General features: G+C 40.6%; 1 protein-coding gene across 4 annotated transcripts in view; it reads right to left on the bottom strand.

The window, feature by feature from the left end:
• DDAH1 (dimethylarginine dimethylaminohydrolase 1) overlaps positions 1-19381 on the bottom strand; it is a 180613-nt gene that overhangs the window by 100544 nt on the left and 60688 nt on the right. The gene's annotated exons all lie outside the window — the stretch shown is intronic.

Below are 19381 nucleotides of genomic sequence, written 5' to 3'. Positions count from 1 at the left end.
AACAAACAAGTTTCTTCTGTTCACAAATGATCCCTGAACACATAAGATAAGTGCTGGTGTCACATTTGAATTGTGAACATGTGTATTTTTAGCAGTTTTGCTGTTCGCGACTTTAGAATATATTTTTAAGGATTCATCTTAAGGGGGGAAACCCAAACCCACTGAGTGTTAGTCAAAGAGACAATCACATAGAGATTAAATACAGTGTGTGCCATGCTCAAATCATCACTGAGTAGAAAATTTTCATTTAAAGGGATCCAAGGTGATCAATGAAGCATATATTGCAATTCAGGATTGAAATGGAAATAATTTTTTTTGTTGGCAGTGCATTACATTGTGAATTCTTAAAATATGCAATACTGCAATGTGAGCAATCACATATTAAATTTTAGTGAGCTAGCAGTTTGCATTCTTGAGATTTGGCAAAACAGCCACTTTGGGTGCCTGTGCGTCCAGCTTTGGAGAGGGCAGTCAGAGGGGACCCGTTCTCTATTCGAAGCCTTCTATTTGAGGTCTGGTTCATGTCTGATTTAAACAAAAAGAAGAGATCAGGGGTCTCCAATATAGCAACCAGGTGACAGACTGATATATTCACAATCTTCCCTACTATGTGCAATATTTTTATGAAAGCATGTTCTCTCCTTGTTGTTGAAGATTTTCATGGCTGGAATCACTGGGTTGCTGTGAGTTTCCCGGGCTGTATGGCCATGTTCCAGAAGCATTCTCTCCTGATGTTTCACCCACATCTATGGCAGGCATCCTTAGAGGTTGTGAAGCACAATTAAGCCCTGGCAGACTGTGAAAAAAGAATCTGCGAACCCCATCTCCTCCAAGGTAAACTGAAGCACCTAAACTGGGCTTTACAGGCCAGTGGAGACACCACCACAGACATCAGAAGAGGTGCACGACCAAGAACAAGCCACGAGAGTAAAGACAAAGATCCACCCAGAGGAAAAGTGTTCTTACCACACATCAAGGGAACCATTGACTGCATAGGAAAGCTGATGAGGAAACACAACCTACAAACTATCTACAGACCCACTAAGAAAATCCAACAAATGATACCTTCACCAAAGGTCAAGAGGGATCCTCTCACCTCTGCAGAAGTCTACCATATACCATGCAGCTATAGACAAGTCTACATAGGGACCACAAAACGCAGTATTGCCCAAATACCAATCAAGGAACATGAAAGGCACTGCAGACTAAGTCAACCAGAGAAGTCAGCTATAGCAGAGCACCTGATGAACCAACCTGGAGACAGCATATTATTTGAGAACACAGAAATGCCGAACCACTCTAACAACCACCATGTCAGAGTACACAGAGAAGCCACTGAAATCCACAAGCATGTGGACCATTTCAACAGAAAGGAGGAAACCATGAAAATGGACGGAATCTGGCTACCACTATTTAAAAAACGCTAAAATCAGGACAGTTAATGAAGAGTAACACTCAAAAAGCAGGGGAATTCCAGACAGGAAATAATCAGGGCCAGCTAACACCCCCAACAAAGGATTCCTCCAGGCAGGAACAGCCAGGCTTTGAAGCTGCAAAGTCATTCAGTGCTAATCAAGGTGGCCAATTGCAACATTCACAATTGCCACAAACAGACAAGAGTCCTTTCTCCCACCCCAGACATTCCACAGAGATATAAACCTCACTTGCCTAGTTTCCAATTGACCTCACAACCTCGGAGGATGCCTGCCATAGATATGAGTGAAACGTCAGGAGTGGATGCTTCTGGAACATGGCCATACATCCCAGAAAACTCACAGCAACCCAGTCTGTTCTCCCTTTTGTTTTATTTATTGGCAGTGAATGAGAAGTCTCTGATATTGACCGAAATATAAACACAAACCTCTCCAATGCCATTTAGATAGGATACCAACTTTCTGTTCACTTTATACTTATGCTTGCAAGATTTCCGCTTCTTCTTCCTTATATCTGCATTTTTGTTTCTATTAAGGTTGAGCCCTAAGAGGCTTCATTGGAAGCCAGACCATGATAAATAGATTGAATGAGAAACCATTTCTAGGCTTCCCATACCATTACAGAAAATCACACCTGAGAGGAGATTTAGTGTTAATTTTTTGAATGAAAATTGGTTGTTACTACATTTTTACTGCCGGGGATGAGAAGTGTTTGCTGCATTTTTGGCCTTCTACGCCAAAACAACTTTGTGGAGTTGGGTTATAAATTGGAGTGGAGTGGGGTTATTACTCTTTCTACGAAAGCAAAATGTCTTTGGCCAGCCCAGACTGCTTCCTTGATTTATCCTGAAATGATTCCAAAGCAAATCAATTTAGTTCAGTTGAGTTTCTAGTGCTTTAAGAGAGGAAATTATTTATTTTTATTTACTTCTGTCATGCTGCTCCTCATATCACTGACCTGTAAGCTATCGTTCCATGTTCTTCTATTTTCTGTACTAAAAAAAAAAAAATCAGTATCTCAATTTTTCCTCGTCAAATAAGGTGGCTCTGGTCTTTGATTATTTTGGTTCCCCCTGTATTATCCTTTCCAATTTACTATCTTATTTTTGAATGCGGAAGATAGAATGTTCTGGCAGCTGGGTGGGGGGCTTAACTGCTCCAAGGATGCTGAGAGCTGTGCTGGCAGTAGTGTAACTACCAGCAGGTCCAACCAAGCCAGAGAGGTCTCAGCTGAGGAATGGAACCAAGAGCACCTAACCCATTAGCATTATGGAGAAGCAAACCAAAACAAAGTCTATACTGGCTCAGTCGACGCCCAGGATAAAAAAGATCGCGGTGGATGCTGCTGATTCTGGACATCCATCAACAAGTGGGCTACAGAATCAAAATACAAATGAGCCATCACAGAAGCGGCAGAAATATACAATGCCAGAAAACCGCAGAGTTAGGAAATGTTATTACAAATCAAAAGCGTGGCTATCAAAAAAGGATTATCAATTGTGGAAACAAGATTATTATTATTATTATTATTGTTATTATTGTGAGACCTCACAACCTCTGAGGATGCCTGCCATAGATGCAGGCAAAACATCAGAAGAGAATGCTTCTGGAACATGGCCATACAGCCCAAAAAACTTACAGCAACCTAACTTCCACATATTTTTCTCCTAAAAGCATGATAGCAGTAAAGGTGAAGGTTTCCCCTGACATTAAGTCTAGTCGTGTCCAACTCTGGGAGGTGGTGCTCATCCCCATTTATAAGCCGAAGAGCCAGCCTTGTCTGTAGACACCTCCAAGGTCATGTGGCCAACATGACTGCATGGAGCGCTGTTACCCTCCTGCCATAGCGGAACCTATCAATCTACTCACATTTGCATGTTTTCGAACTGCTAGTTTGGCAGAAGCTGGGCCTAACAGTGGGAGCTCACTCCACTCCCCAGATTCAAACTGCCAACCTTTTGGTCAACAAGTTCAGCAGCTCAGCAGTTTAACCTGCTGCACCACCAGGGGGCAAAAGAATTATTATATGTGATGTTATATCTACATTCTCTCTCTTAAATATTGGCAAGAACCAAACACATTCAGTGGAACAGCAGAGTGATTTGTGTTGTCAGTTTTCTGCTTTGACTCTTTCACTAAAACAAATTTTACCTGACACATGAGGAAAAAGTAATATTTACTCTTTTGAACAGTCGCTTGGAAAATGTTGATTTATTTCCTGAAATTTTCTAATGACTAATCCCGGCAAAATACTCTACACAGTAAATTCAAATTCAACCTTTTCTTCAGGCAAAGTATCAAGGAAAAATCTAGCTGACAGCATTAGGCCAGCCAACTCTGAAACACTACTTTGTTTGTGTTTCCCTGCCATGACAAATAGGAATGTCTAATGGTTGGTATGAGTTGGTTTTGGTCACTTACTAAGACATAGACTAAATTATTATTTATTTGCATAACGGATGTATAACCTATCTCGTCCCACAGTCTGCGGCGGATTACAACCATAGTTAAAACCATAGCAACCCATATTAATGAAAGCAAAATTTCAGACAAGTAAAAAAACCATTTATTTATGTTTTATTTATTTATGAAATCCACCTGACTACAACTTTCAAATGCCCTTCTAGATGACCAGGAGGCATATGCATGGACAACCTTTTCCAGGAAACCAGTCCACAGTTTCTGGGTTACCAGAAGAAAAGCCCTGATCTTTGACACGTTGACTTCACACAGTGAAGCAAGTTGCGTGTCACTCCCTCAAGGAAGCTCAAAAAGCCATATGTTGAATTATTTAATTCTCACAGTGACCCTTGGTGTCCTGATGTCTTCCCTTACCTTCCTTTATGTGTTTGGGAGAAAGCTACAAGCATTTGTTTTTGCTTTTGCTTTTAATTAATCACAGTTGTCATGCCCTCTCAACCCAGATACATAGTTAATATTAAGCTAACAATCCAGTTTCAGAAATTCTGGGTTGATATTTACTGTTGTTTAGTTCAAACATGACACAATAACCATGGTTATCTGGTTGTGAAGGAGATAACAAATCATGGCTGGACAAATGTGGAAAGAACAGACTTCTAAGCTCCTCCTTCTAGTTCAGTGGTTCTCAACCTTTCTGATACAGTGGCCCCCAACCATAAAATTATTTTCATTGCTACTTCATAACTGTAATTTTGCTCCTGTTACGAATCATAATGTGAATATCTGATATGCAGGATGTGTTTTCATTCACTGGATGAAATTTGACACAAATATCAATATGCCCAAATTTGAATACTGGTGGGATTGGGGGGATTTATTTTGTCATATAGGAGTTGTAGTTGCTGGGATGTATAGTCCAGCTACAATCAAAGAGCATTCGGAACTCTACCAATGATGGATTTGAACAAAACTTGGCACACAGAACTCTCATGACCAATAGAAAATACTGGAAGGGTTTGCTGGGCATTGACCTTGAGTTTTGGAGTTGTAATTCACCTACATCCAGAGACCACTGTGGACTCAAACAATGATGGATCTGGACCAAAGTTGGCACAAATACCCAATATGCCCTAATATGAACCCTGGTGTAGTTTGGAGAAAATAGACCTTGACATTTGGAAGTTGTAGTTGCCGGGATTTTTAGTTCACCTGCAATCAAAGAGCATTCTGAAACCCACCCTTGACAGAATTGGGCCAAACTTCCCACACAGAACCCCCATGACCAACAAAAAATACTGTGTTTTCTGATGGTCTTTAGTGACCCCTGACCCCCCCCCCTCTCCATGGTGACTCCCCAGGGTTCCTGACCCCCAGGTTGAGAAACAATGTTCTAGTTAAATTTAAGGAGAGGAGGGAGGCATGCAAAAGTCTGGAGAAGATGGGACATATTCATTCATATTCAATCACTCACTCATTTCATTCATTTCTTTATCTGTTGCTATTTCTGAGGTCCCAAGGTCATGTACTGTACTTAGACAGGGAACAGTGTCAACTAGAAGTTGGTATTGGGCAGAGTCAAAGCCAAATTTGGATGAATTTTCTCTCCATTTCTGTCATTCTCTTTGTGCTCTTTTTCTCTGCTCCCCTCTCCCTCTTTCTTCCCACCCTTTAGTTTAAATAACTTGAAACCAGGCTCATCATTATCAAGAAGAAGTAAACAGCACTTTTGCAATGTTTTCAGTATTGAAGTGAGAACTTAAGTCCTCAAAATGTTATTGATTGCACTAAAAATACATTGGGGATGAGGACTCACACGCTCAGACATATTAAAATAAAATGTCGAAATTCACATCCAAAGATAATGATGCCATCTGTTTTCTACACCACAGTCTTCCAAATGTTCTCCCTTAATGATGCCTCTCAAAATGTATGGAAGATTATCTTTCGCTTTGGGCAGCATGTCTTTATCTATACTGCTGAAGAACGGCAGAATTTAATATATGAGGCTCCATTAATGTTTTACAATCATTTTGATGTGCATGGGATTGGGGGGACTCCACATTTTTGAATCCAAATAGACATTTTTCAAGTCACAGTATTTGCATATAGTAGAGCATAAGAATAATGTGCAACATTCATTTAAAAGTAGCTCCTTGGGGGTTAGATAGAGCCACAATCAAAATATAAGAATATTTTATTGATAGACTGAACATGCTTGACTGAGTACAGTTGAATTCCACGTCATGCACTTTGTTTCATAGAACAAAGCGCATGCGAAGGGCAGAAGTTCTCCCACATTTGGGCATCAAAAAGACCCAGGGCTGCAAATTTTTATGACCTTTGGTGTGTCCTCCTTGGGCTATAATCTAGAACAGGGGTCCTCAAACTTTTTAAACAGAGGGCCAGGTTACAGTCCCTCAAACTGTTGGAGGGCCAGATTATAATTTGAAAAAAGCATGAAGTTGGTAAATTGTTATAAAAAGTCAACAACAACAGCCCAATCCACTTAGTTGCAGCACATTTTTATGACTACACTGTTACAGATTTCTAATGTTTCATGGACTTTTTGTTTGCATGGTGTTGGTGAGAAAGACATCAGCAGGATGATGAGAAGGAAAGGAAAAGGCTGCAGAATTTGCAAGATCTGGGATCTTGGATCTGGAAGACACTCGCTCCCAAGCACCTGCTCTTATAGGAATCAGGTTCTCCGTGTCAAATTATGCTATTAGCAATTAGTAGATCTCCCCCTGAGCTAAGTTGAACTTACAGGATGGACAGCCATGCCATCTGTAGAAATAAGCAACTCTCCTTTCCCAAAACCAAGTGAACATTGGGAGTTGGCCACCATGAAGATCTAAACAAGATGGGTAATTTATTTGTGATTCCAGCGTTACATTCTCATAGCCCTTGTGGCATCCTTTTGCTCTATGATCCTATGAGCTGGAGACCTGAAGGATGGGCAGCAGTCAAAAAGAACTAAAGACAGAAAAAGAGAGAGAAGGATGCAGATCAGGGAACAAACAGAAGACAGCCTCCATACAGAAGTTTAAAAAACTATATTTAAAGGACAAAATATGGGTTAAAGCTAACTAGGTAACAAGATAGGTAGGTTAAGGTAAAGGTTTTCCCGACTGGGGGTTGGTGCTCATCTCCATTTCTAAGCCGAAAAGTCAGCGTTGTTCATAGACACCTCCAAGGTCATGTGACCAGCATGACTGCGTTGAGCACCATTACCTTCCCACCAGAACGGTACCTATTGATCTACTCACATTTGCGTGTTTTCCAACTGTTAAGTTGGCAGAAGCTGGGGCTGACAGCAGGAGCTCACCCCACTCCCCGGATTCAAACCTGCAACCTTTCAGTCAGCAAGTTCAGCAGCTCAGCATGTTAACCAACTGTGCTACCCAGGGCTCCCTAAGATGGTAGGTACCATTACACATTAACCCATTTTGCCACTGTGCATCTTTCTGTCTTGTTACCTTTATATGTATTTCCATCATTTGGTGGACCTCTTGCTCGTCTCAAATAATTAGTTGCACTGTTCTTAGCACAAAGCATTTCATGAGTTGTTATGCATGTCCAGGCTTCCTCTGTAAATCTTTTCTAAATCTAAAATGCTTCCCTTTGGATTTGCATATAAAGCAAAGGCTACTAAAGAAGGCTACTAAAAAGGCCAAAAGTATATTCTGCTCTGTTCCCTATTCATCTTTTTTCAAGGCACATTTGCTGTATGTGCACTTTAAAACTGTAAACCACCAAAAAAAATCCATTTTCTTATTTAAGAGATATTACCTCTGTGAACTTGTCATTTTGGTTAAGTTTCTGGTGGTGTGAACTGTCACAAAGGTTTATTTTGCATGTCGTTCAGAGTATAAAAGAACTTTCAAACCTGGGAGCCAAAATCACTTGCTTTTGCTGCAATGCATAATGAGTTTTCCTCAGAATACCCTAATTAAAGTCATCGGGTCTGATCCAAAGTTAATGGTGGGATTCAAGCATAGCCTTTTAACCTGCACACATAATGTATTTATATGGTACTTACTACATTATGAATTGGATAGTTAACTGTCCACATCCCAAAATGATAAGACTAGAGTTAATCTTGGCAGAACCTCTTTCATGTTCATGTTCAGCTTCTATGCAAAGACCTTCTTTCATGTACCTTTCATAAAAGTAATAGTTACCCTCTTCTTGACAATCAAGATATAACATTCACTAACAGTAATCCAAAGCTGAGCAGATCCTTATGAATATGAGCTCCTCATGTATGTCCAGATAATTTCCCAGCCCAGGTAAACTTGGGAAAAGTTGTGCCTGTATGAATAGGGTTTTTTTCTTTCCTGGGTCATAGCAACATATATTTAGACATTAGGCCCAGCACAAGTAATATTAAGTAAGACACTTTTGGTAAATGAACCACACATTTGTATGCACAAACACGTCCAAGCAATGTTGGAGCGCTCTGTGAAAAGCTATGCTTGAACGAGGGCCAAGGTGAGGCCAGCAAAAAGAGAGATTTAGATCAGATCTCTTCAAGTCTCACAAGGTCACTTATGAAAAAAGGCCTGATACAGTGGAATATGAGAAAAGCAGAGGGAAATGCCTGAAACAGAAGCTCATCTAAGGAAAGAAGGGAAAGGATTATCCCTAGCCCAGGCTAATGGGAGAAAATTAGCTGATGGATGAGCCAGTGGCATTCAGAGGACAAGGGCCAATTGTAGATGCATCGGAATAAAAATGCAAGGCTGTCTGGCAGGCAGAATGGCAAAATGCAGTTCACTTAGGGGGCTAAAGCTATTTGAAGAGGAAAGAGGCTCACTTTAACTTCTCTTTAATCATAGGAACTTGGGCACCCATCATACTGAAAAACCTCACAACCTCTGGGGATTCTGCCAGAGATGTGGGCAAAACAACAGGAGAGAATGCTTCTGGAACATGGCCATACAGCCCAGAAAACTCATAACAACCCAATCATTTATCTATTGCTGGGTCCTCAAACTAAGGCCCAGAGGCCGGATACGGCCCTCCAAGGTCATTTACCCGGCCCTCGCTCAGGGTCAACCTAAGTCTGAAATGACTTGAAAGCACACAACAATAACAACCCTATCTCATCAGCCAAAAGCAGGCCCACACTTCCCATTGAAATACAAAGTTTATATTTGTTAAAATTGTTCTTCATTTTAATTATTGTATTGTTTTTAAGTGTTTTTGAACGATAAATAAGATATGTGTGTGCGCGCCTCAAATTGCCTGTTGTCTCATGGTGATCCCATAGATTTTATAGGAATTTCTAAGGCAATTGATACTCAGCTGGTACTTTGACATTGCCATCCTTTGAAATACAGACTATAACACCTGGCATTTCTTGGTGGTCCACCAGCATAATACTAACCAAAGCTAAAACAGTGATGTCAAACTTGTAGCCCTCCAGGTGTTTTGGACTTCAGGTCCCAGAATTCCTTGCCTTTGGACAAGCTGGCTAAGGCTTCTATGAATTGGAGGTCTAAATATCTGAGGACCACAAATTTGACACCTCTGCAATAAGGCTTCAAATCTGGTGACTTCAGCACATTTAGTCCTTTTGATTGAAATGCATACATCCTGTAAATAAGTCAGGATAAGAAGTTGCAGATTACTGTGTATGTGTCCATGTATAAAATGAATTATGTGAGGCAACCCTGGAGCAATTTCATTCTGGACAGAAAAATGCAACTGATTGAAACAAAACATTAGTGGCTCTCAGTATCATTATCACATTAATGTTCACATTTCCACATTGTATAGAAAGAAGAATTGGAAGGATTTTAGAAACTAACACTAACCCTGCAAGGTAAACTTGTGCCATCTCTTTCCTCCAGTTCAACTTGTGTTGGAGGACTCCCAGCCATGATGTCCTCAAGACAAACCAAGAACCAAAATTGGAATCCCGTGTTCCAAAGTCTTGAACCAAATATCCTTAAGCTATGGGTGGGAATCTTGTGTCCCTCCAGATAATGTTGGACTTCATCTCCAAGCACTTCCAGCCAATATAACCAAAATTGAAGACTAGAGAGCTCTAGAGCAACCACATCTAAAGCAGTGGTTCTCAACCTGTGGGTCACCAGGTGTTTTGGCCTACAACTCCCAGAAATCCCAGCTAGTTAGGATTTCTGGGAATTGAAGGCCAAAACATCTGGGAACCCACAGGTTGAGGATCACTGTTTAAAAGGGTCAACTAATTCCCACCTTGCTTTAATTGTATCGAAAAGCTACAGATACAATCACAAAAATCTCCAGGAAGTATGCAAAGAATGAGGAAAGGACTTTATCAGTGTCACAAACGGACGGTGGACAGCTCCCCTGGTGTCTTTCTATATATGTTGTGTGTCTATGGCATTGAATGTTTGCCATGTATACATACATTGTAATCTGCCCTGAGTACTCTGCAGGGTGAGAAGGGCGGAATATAAATACTGTAAATAAAATAAATAAATAAATGCGATACACACATGCTTGTAGAAAAGCAGTTTTGCTTACGAGAGGAATAGGAACAAAATATTCTAAGGACCAAAGTAACATTTGGAGAAACTTCAGACAGTCAAAATTAATAAAGCTTGGCTGGTCCTAACTATATGTAGAAAACATAGATAGATAGATAGATAGATAGATAGATAGATAGATATGCTAATAATATAGTATATTGTATGTGTATATATATCTTGTAAGCCGCTCTGAGTCCCCTTCAGGGTGAGAAGGGCAGAATATAAATGCCGCAAATAAATAAATAAATAAATAAACTATGGATCTTACCCGAACAGGTGAGGATTAAAGAGAAACCCAATAAAATGTAATTCAGTGAAGTCCAACATGAAAAAGAACAGGAAGGAATATGTCAAATCCAACCACAAGCCTTTATACTCAAAAAGCCATTCACAAACAATCCTAAGTGGTTTCCATCAACCATTTACCTCTCAAGACCAGTGACTCCCAACCTTTGCTTCTCTATAAGTTTTGGACTTCAGCTGCCAGAATTCTTGCCAGTCAAACTGGCTGGGGCTTCTGGCAAAGACACCTGGAGAAACAAAGGTTGGGACTAGATGAACCACTGTGCCTATTTGGGCCTGTTTCACACAGCTGTATAAAATCCACGTTGAACTGGATTATATGGCAGTATGGACTCAAATATGCCAGTTAAAAACAGATATTGTGGATTATCTGCCTTGATATTCTGGGTTATATGGCTGTGTGGAAGAGCCCTTAAATTTAAATAACTGTTTTTAAATCATGTCGTTTATCGATGGTTTTAATATAAATGTTATTGTACTATCAATGTTTAATTTTTTATGATGTATGTCTAAATGTTGTTTTATGTTTATGTTTTAATTTCATTAGGCTAATTTATGTTTATACATTATTGTCTTGCTATTATCGTTTGGTTTCAATCTATATGTACAGCACCGAATTTTGCCTTTATAATATTGGAAACTGCGTCTGCTTTGAACAGGGGTTGGCAACTTCAGTGGGTCAAGAGACCAATTTTCTGCCCCCGAGATTAAAAAAAACCAAACCATAAACAAGACAAGGAATAACCAGAACTCCATTTGTTATTTTGAATTTTTCTGTTTATTTTAAAATCTAAATAGGCCAGGGAAACCCTGAAAATGATTCAAAGATAAATAGCTTTCTAGGATACAGAACTTGGGGGATTTTTTGCAAGAAAAGGGGCAGTCCAAAGAAGGTTGAAAATTGTGGACATATGCATCCTAGGGTTGCCCTTCATCCAGCCCTGGCTTCGGCCTTGATGGTTGAAGCCTTAATGATGTTGCCCCATGACTACACAGTCAGGGAATGGAAGCAACTAGATGGTACGAGAACAACCACGTTTCTTCATAAGCATTTTGAATGTCTCAAAACACTGGCAAAATGTGTGGTTCCATTTTAAAAACGTGCACAGAACCCGAAGAGCTTCATGAGCATTTAGATTTGTTATACAACAGCAGAGAACCATTGATCACTGTTGCCTTTAGAGAGACAACTTCAGTGAGAAAATCTCCCGCAAGCCACTTATGCCTTTGTTTTGGCAATGTAGTTTCCAGAAAGGGAACCCCACACTGCCAACTGTGATAGTGATTTGTGCTGCTTGGATCGCATCCACTCATGTCATCAGATTTTTTAAGCTGTTATAAATTACAGTCATTTGTTCAAAGACAGGCTGGCCCAAGCAGCCAACAGAAGGCAAGAAAGAAGCTTTGGTCTCCAAGCCCTATACAAACACTGCCAAATGTCATAGCCATTAATGGTCATGATCCTGGCCTCCTAATGAGAGGCCACGAAGCTGATCTTCAAAGCTAAATATGCCCCATATTGATTGGGGCCTTTGCAGGGTCCACTGTCTGGTTTCCTGCTTGTGATGTGAATGTGCTGTCAGAGTTGCTTTTAGAATCTTCCACATGCTTATGAATATGGATGAGAAACTATCACTTTCCTGGGCATTAATTATTCCCGCTGTTTGCTGCTGAGAAAACATTTGATGCGACGACATATATTTGTATTGATGACTCACAGTCCCACTTGCGGAAGCTTCTGAAGCACAAGAGGAGGGCACTGCAGGGGAGCAATTATCATAATTAGAGTTTCCAAATAAAACAAATGGTGATACATCCCTTTGCAGATTTCCATTACTTGCATATCAGTATTACTTCGCCAAATGGGAAGAAACATCAAACTAATCCAATCACTTGGTTTTGCGTTCATAGGAAGAGGCACCACAGTGCAAGCCTCCTGGCTGTAGCATTTCAAACCTTGCTTGTAATGTGCTCTTTTAACCCCTTTTGCCTCTGTGAGGAGTGAAATATATATTGTGCTTGTATTTTGAGTCATTTGGGAGGAACTAAATCCAGATTATTTTCCCATTGGAAGAGAGGGCAGAGGTTTACAGCTGACGATTCCCTAAGCTTCCCTCTGTAGCCTGATGAGGTAAATCTTTCTTTTAACTTTTGTGTGATTTATGTCCAAAAAGGTGATGTAATGTGTGTAATTTTACATAGAGTTTCCCTTTATGGGGAAAAGAGCATATGGATTTTTTTGCTCCTGATTCTGAACAACAGAACAAAAGCGGGCATGGGACAGTGTTACTATTTTGAATGCCCGGAGTCAAAAGTCCATCAGACTTTCTCATTACCTTAAACAGAACAGTCTACTGGCATGCAAAGGTTTCTTCTGTGTTTCCAAAATCTTTTCCTACCAAAGCAAGTCTCATGACAAATCCCTGCTCTTAAATGGCTCTCCAACAGCACACACAGTTATTAAAGGGTAGATTCACTATTCTTTACAGAACCAAAAACAATATAACTCTGATCACCTCCAATACAACATTTTCTCAAGTCATTTCAATTATTCAGCTGTCAGTCATAAAGGAAAGAAGAATTAAGTGTTCAGGCAGGTGCGCGCACACACACACACACACACACATATCTATATAAATAAAAATGTAATGTTCGTTTGTGGGATTAACATAACTCAAAAACCACTGGACTTTTTATTTTATTTCTCGTGTCAGGGCAGACAGTCAATTTTATTACATTTCTAACAGAACAAAGCAAACAAACAGAGAAAATATAAAATGTGTGATTTTGGTAGTTGATTAAATGTCCTTTGACCAGTATCTGGCCACTTGGAGTGCTTCTGGTGTTGCTGCAAGAAGGTCCTCCATTGTGCATGTGGCAGGGCTCAGGTTGCATTGCAGCAGGTGGTCAGTGGTTTGCTCCTCTCCGTACTCGCATGTCGAGGATTCCACTTTGTAGCCCCATTTCTGAAGGTTGGCTCTGCATCTCGTGGTGCCAGAGCGCAGTCTGTTCAGCGCCTTCCAAGTCGCCCAGTCCTCTGTGTGCCCAGGGGGGAGTCTCTCATTTGGTATCAGCCATTGGTTGAGGTTCTGGGTTTGAGCCTGCCATTTTTGGACTCTCACTTGCTGAGGCGTTCCAGCGAGTGTCTCTGTAGATCTTAGAAAACTATGTCTGGATTTAAGTCGTTGACGTGCTGGCTGATACCCAAACAGGGGTGATGGAGATGTCTCTGCCTTGGTCCTTTCACTATTGGCTGCTACTTCCCGGCAGATGTCAGGTGTTGCAATATCGGCTAGACAGTGTAATTTCTCCACTGGACGAATTGATACCGAATTTGGACACAGTACACCTATCAGGCCAACGTGTGACCTTCACTCATAAAAACACTGCAAAACACAACAGAAGAGACTTAAAAGGCCAAAAAAGCAAAAAGACACCACAGTGCATGCGCAAAAACAACTCCCCCTGGAAAACAAAACACACAATAGCATATCCACACTCTCTTTCTGACTACACCTCCCAGCATCCCCTAGACCAGGCCCTTTAGGAGAGGAGGATGATCCAAATGCACTGCTTCCAAGCTGCAAGCTTTCTTCCCCTTGGATTTCGTTGAGAGCATCCCAATCCCTGCATATTTCCAATTTCCTACTCCCAGCAATCCTCCAGATATATAAGATAGATAGATAGATAGATTATATAGCGATAGATAGGTAGGTAGATAGATTGATCAGGAGGACTGCTGGGAGTTGCAGTCCAAGAATAGGTAGAGAAGGAAGGAATGGGAGAAGAGGAAGGGAAAGAAAAAGGCGGATGAAGGAAGGGAAGAGGAAGAGAAGGAAGGAAGGAAGGAAAGAATGAAAGAAAAAAAGGAAAGGAAGGAAGGAATGGGGGAGGGAAGGAAGGAGAGAAAGAAAGGAGGAAAGAAAGAGGGAGGGAAGTTTGGCCACAGCAACGTGTGGCGGGTACAGCTACTGTGTGTGTGTGTGTGTGTGTGTGTATCGTATCAAAAGTGAATTGAGGGTACAGTTGTAATGTATTTAAAAACACATAGTTTAAAAACTTGGCATTATACTAAATGTCCTTTGACCAGAAGCTAGTCATTTGGAGTGCCTCTGGTGTAGCTATAAGAAGGTCCTCCATTGTGCATGTGGCAGGGCTCAGACTACATTGTAATACGTGGTCTGTAGTTTAGTCTTCTCCACACTCACATGTCGTGGACTCCACTTTGTGCCCCCATTTCTTAAGGTTGGCTCTGTACCTCACACTTGGCATCAGCCATGGTTTGAGGTACCAGGTTTTAAGCCTGCCACTTTTGGGCTCTCGCTTGTTGAGGTGTTCCTGAAAGTATCTCTGCAGATCTCAGAAAACTATATAGGCATATGCGAAGTAGCCTTAGAGCAGAGCTGGCCCTATCATTAGGCAGAGGGGATTCTTCAAGCAGCAGATGCTGAAAGGAAAAAGCGACAGCTGCCTAGCAGAGCTGCCTAAACTCCCAAGCAAGTAATCTCTGTTGATGCAACCCACATGTCTGCATTGCACTCTTTAAGTCAGTCTGTCTTCTGATGTGGTAGGACACTGTTCCATCACAGTCAGACAATGCTTATTATAAGCACAATTTTTGTATGGGCAAAACACACACCATGAACAACCTCTATGCAGTATTGGAAACAAGAGGGCAAGCTGTCAAGTAAGAGGGGGGAAAACATACATGGTTGCAGAAGAGTCAGGTAAACATGATGAAAGAACAGATGGTAACAAATACAATTCTGGGTATAATCAGAGGTGCTTGTTGAAAAGCAGGTGATTGGAAAGCAGGGGGGATGTCTGGATTTGAAAATAGATTAGCAGATAGTCCTGCCCTAGCGTAGTGGAATTGAGGATAGGTCTCCTCCCAAAAACCACGGGAGGCTCCTGAACATTCCTGTCATGTGTTCAAACATCTATGAGGGTTGCTTGCTTTCTAAAAGTGCCTGAATAGTTCCAACCCTCCATTGCCCAATATCTCTTTCTTCTCCCATGGGAAAAATGCTTCACTTTCAGAAAGAAGGGCAATAGAAGGCTACAGTAAGTTCTAAACTCCTCCTTCAATGAAATCATGAGGGACAGGGGTTCAAATGTGTTGAATGTAGTGGCAGACACTGGTTTCCATGTTAGGTGGGCAGTAAGTCCATTCCAGGCTTTGGCTAGCTTTAAATGAGCTATCCAAATTGCTGAATCTGTGTGAGAATGAGGTTCAACATCTCGGAGAGCTCCTTTAAACATGAATTAATACCTGGCATAGAATAACCAACCTATTGACATAGGCACAACCTTTCACTACTGGATAATCACATCCACTATCTGCTAACTCAGCGTTTCTCAACCTGGAGGTCGGGACCCCTGGGGGGGTCGCAAAGAGGGTGTCAGAGGGGTCACCAAAGACCATCGGAAAACATATTTATTTATTTACTTTATTTATATACCGCTTTTCTCAGCCCTCAGGTGACTCAAAGCGGTGAACAACATCAATACAAAACATCACGAGACAATTGTAACATAAATCATTAAACATCCGTGTTTTCTGTTGGTCATGGGGGTTCTGTGTAGGAAGTTTGGCCCAAATCTATTGTTGGTGGGATTCAGAATGCGCTTTGATTTTAGGTGAACTATAAATCCCAGCAACTACAACTCCCAAATGTCAAGGCCTATTTTCCCCAAACTCCACCAGTGTTCATACTTGGGCATTCTGAGTATTCATGCCAAGTTTGGTCCATATTCATCATTGTTTGAGTCCACAGTGCTCTCTGGATGTAGGTGAACTGCAACTGCAAAACTCAAGGTCAATGACCACCAAACCCTTCCAGTATTTTCTATTGGGTCATGGGAGTTCTTTGTGCCAAGTGTGGCTCAATTCCATTATTGGTGGAGTTCAGAATGCTCTGTAATTGTAGGTTAACTATAAATCCCAGCAACTACAATCCCATCCCAACCCCACCAGTATTCAAATTTGGATGTATCGGGTATTTGTGCCAAATTTGGTCCAGTGAATGAAAATACATCCTGCATATCAGATATTTACATTACAGTTCATAACAGTAGTTAAATTACAGTTATTAAGTAGCAATGAAAATAATTTTATGGTTTGGGGTCGCCACAACATGAGGAACTGTACTAAGGGGTCACAACATTCGGAAGGTTGAGAAACATCTTTCTTTTTTTATCTTGGGAATCAGAGAGAGGTAACAAGACATGGATGTGAAGAGTGATAGGGACTGCTTGGGGTAGATTCTGCTCACTGCAATTCAAGCAGGGCTGCTGGTATAGTTGACTACTCTGGTTTTGAATCCTTAGTGGCTCACCCCATTGCAAACACCAAGATGCTCCTGCAATTAGAGCACCTGTAATGACTTTTCAGATATCTGTATCTGTAGCAGAATAAGTAGATGAAAGATTTCCCCCTTCTAATTCACCTCCCTTGTATAGCCCCATAGTTCATTAGCTGGAAAGTTATGTATGGAACAGCTTTCTACCTAAAAAAAAAAATCCTAAAAAAACAACCAAATCCAAATGTCAAAAGGACATGTTTCCAAAATGGAAATTCCAATAGTTGGACTGAAATAACTGAAAAGTTGCTGAAACATGAGATTTACAGTTAATCCTGGAGATTAATCTAAATCTTCCTGGAAAAGCTACTGTATTTGGGTCTTCTGCCTTGTGGTAAACCAAAGTATTCAAGGGTCATTACTAATTAACATAACATCCCACTGCTTATTGTGCCATTCATTCAACCTACTTAAGAAAAGCCACAAATACGTATCTTTATCTTTAAATAGCTTGGAATAGATTTTTTCCAACCATCAGTTCTTTCTGAGTTGTTTTTCCACAAACATACTTCTAGCCAATGCCTCAAAAAAACAAAACAAAAACAAAAAAAACTTTCTGGAAGTCAAGACACCACAGTTTGCCTTAAAACTTTAGATGAATAGGAAAACATATGTGTTTGAACAAATGAAGAGTATTAAATACATTTTAAATGAGATATTTAAAAATCACCTTTCTATTTCCCAGTGTAAGAACATGTTCTAAGTCCTACAGTCTTTGTTTTTCTAACTAACAGACATCTTTAGGACAAAAGCCAAAAATTAGATCAGTTAAAATGGGTATTTCCAGACAGATTCCCATTTGAGTGCATTATCTGTAAAAGAAAAAAAGACTGACAAAATGGTAGGAAATAGAGAAAGGTGGGTTTAGAAATGGAAGAGGTTCTCTGTACTTTCAATAAAATGTGTGGTTGAAGTGGGACATCTGTTCTCATAAAAACTTGGTTTGGGCATACAAAAAACTGGCCGACCACTGTTTATCCCACGCACCAGTCAAAACCAAGTACAGTAGAATCTCTCTTATCCAACATATACGGGCCTGCAGAACGTTGGATAAGCAAAAATGTTGGATAATAAGGAGGAATTAAGGAAAAGCCTATTAAACATCAGATGACATTGTGATGACATTATGGTCTTACAAATTTAGCACCAAAAACATCATGTTTTACAACAAATCAACAGAAAAAGCAGTTCAACACACAGTAACGTTAAGTAGTAATTGCTGTATTTACGAATTTAGCACCAAAACAGACAAGAGTTCATTCTTTCTCCCACCCCGGACTGCGTTGGATAATACAGAATGTTGGATGAGTGAAGGTTGGATAAGTGAGACTCTACTGTAATGCTTACTAACCTACACATCAAATGATTTCTGTTATATTCAGTTATGGCAAGCATTATAGTGCAAATGTTTCCATCAAAACACAGAAAGTCCTCCACATTCACTGGGGTTAGGGGCTCAGAATCCCAGTGAAAGTGAAAAAAATGCAAATAATGAAATGGCTTTTTTTAATTGAGAGAACACCTCTATAGAAATGTCTAGACCTTCCAGCATGACTCTGTGGTCTACCTCAATGCTGGAAGTTAGCCATAGAGTCACACTGGATGACTAGATATTCCTGGAGAGATCATTTGAAATTAAATTCATGAATAATAAAATCCGCAAAAGTCAAAAACAAAAGAGGGGCGACTGTGCATTCTAGGCACACCAATGCATAAACCTTGACTTTGTAATTTTAAATAAGGGACACCATTTTACCAGGCCATTGTATATAATGGGACTTGAGCATTCATGGATTTTGGTATCCAATGGGGTCCTGGACCCAAACGCCAATGGATACAAAGGGCCCATTCGAGTTGCAATCAGTACACAAGGAGGAGGAGGGTCCATGCACTTTGACTGTTTTCTACATCTGGAGCCTGAAGAGAGTTTCTGCCATACATGTGATCAGCCATGTAAAATCAGGGTTACAGGTCACATGGAGACCGAGGCGGCCCTAAGTAATTTTCAACGGTAAGCAAACAATATTTTGGCGCCTCCCCCCCCCCCCAACCAAATACTGATATATATTTTCTGTTTGTCATGGGAGTTCTGTGTGCCATATTTAGTTCAATTCCATCATTGGTGGAATTCAGAATGCTCTTTGATTGTAGGTGAACTATACATCCCAGTAACAACAACTCGAATAAGTCATGGTCTATTTTCCCCCAAGAGCACCTCAAGAGCGCCCCAGGGCAAAATCAACTATACTGCAAATGCTTACTTTGCGTAATGGGTTGAGCCGCCCCTGCATGGAGAGCCTCCATGTGAAGCAGAGGCTCGTTTTTTAAATATTTCACTTGT

The sequence above is a fragment of the Anolis sagrei genome, chromosome 4, assembly GCF_037176765.1.
Source record: "Anolis sagrei isolate rAnoSag1 chromosome 4, rAnoSag1.mat, whole genome shotgun sequence".
Taxonomy (NCBI): domain Eukaryota; kingdom Metazoa; phylum Chordata; class Lepidosauria; order Squamata; family Dactyloidae; genus Anolis; species Anolis sagrei.
This window is presented reverse-complemented; position numbering and strand designations above follow the sequence as displayed.